Source organism: Hibiscus syriacus, unplaced genomic scaffold (genome assembly GCF_006381635.1).
Source record: "Hibiscus syriacus cultivar Baekdansim isolate YM2019G1 unplaced genomic scaffold, ASM638163v2 tig00112925_pilon, whole genome shotgun sequence".
Lineage (NCBI taxonomy): Eukaryota > Viridiplantae > Streptophyta > Magnoliopsida > Malvales > Malvaceae > Hibiscus > Hibiscus syriacus.
In genome coordinates, this window is record NW_024063420.1 from 618,560 (window position 1) to 619,778 (window position 1,219).

Here is a 1,219-nt window from a genome sequence, read left to right on the forward strand (position 1 = left end):
ATGGAGCAGGGGGCCATGTTTGGTTTTATATGTGAACCTTCTTAGTCATTGTCTTTTTTTCAAAGTTATTTTGTGGTGGTTCAAATGTGACAAGTCTTTGAAGAGTTCGTCACATGATTGGAGTCATATCCTTTTGGATTAGGTACGATCGAATATTTAAAAGTATGATATGTGTCTACATTAGGGTTGATGAGGAGGTTGATTGACCCCCACAATGCCTAAAGTTAAATTAATTAAGAATTAACTAATTTGAAGTTATGAACTAAATTGAATTAATTAAAATTTTAAATTAAATTCTTTAAGTAATTTTTAATTATGGACTAATTGAATTAATTAAGAAATTTAAACCAAATTCATTAATCAATTCCAAATCTATGTTCCAAGACTGATATTTGCACTATTTTGCTTTTTGATTGACAGTTAAAGTTCTCTAGTTCTGTTCACATTTTCATTTAACGTGTTTATTATTATATATTTTATAAGATAAAGTACACAAATGATCACGACTATAAACTATTGTTTTGTTGAATTTTTCGATTATTAAAAGTTATAAAATTATCCTTTGACTATAAGATGTTGCTTTGTTAAGTCCCCCAACTATTAAAAGTTACAAAATGGTCACATGACTATTCATATATTCCAAACTCGTCATTTTCTATTAAAAACTTGACGATAGTTATCATGCTAATTGGGATATAATAAAATATAATATCATAATCACAAACGACTATCATATCTCAGTTATCATGTTAATATCCAACTCAGACAATTATCGATTTTTTAACGAAAAATGACGAGTCTAGAACTTATGGATAGTCATGTGATCATTTTGTAACTTTTAATAGTCGAATTGCTCAATAAAGCAACTCTCTATAGTCGAATGACCATTTTGTAACTTTTAATAATTATGGACTCAACAAAGCTGTGCTCTATAATTGGGGACCATTTGTGTAATTTATCATATTCTATATTAGATGTTCTCCGTCACTGTTTTAAATTTTGCAAAAGCATACTCTTATCCATATTAACTTCTGGGTATGCATGATTCAACTATGATCCTAATTTTGTATTCCGAAATATGTCACTTATTTTGTGTTCTAATACTTGTTTTGTTGCATCGTCATGTGTCTGTTAGTTTCGCGTTGTGTATTCTCTGAATTATTTATCTGTTTGATGATATATATTATATTATTGTTCTTGTATGTATGTTAATGATTGT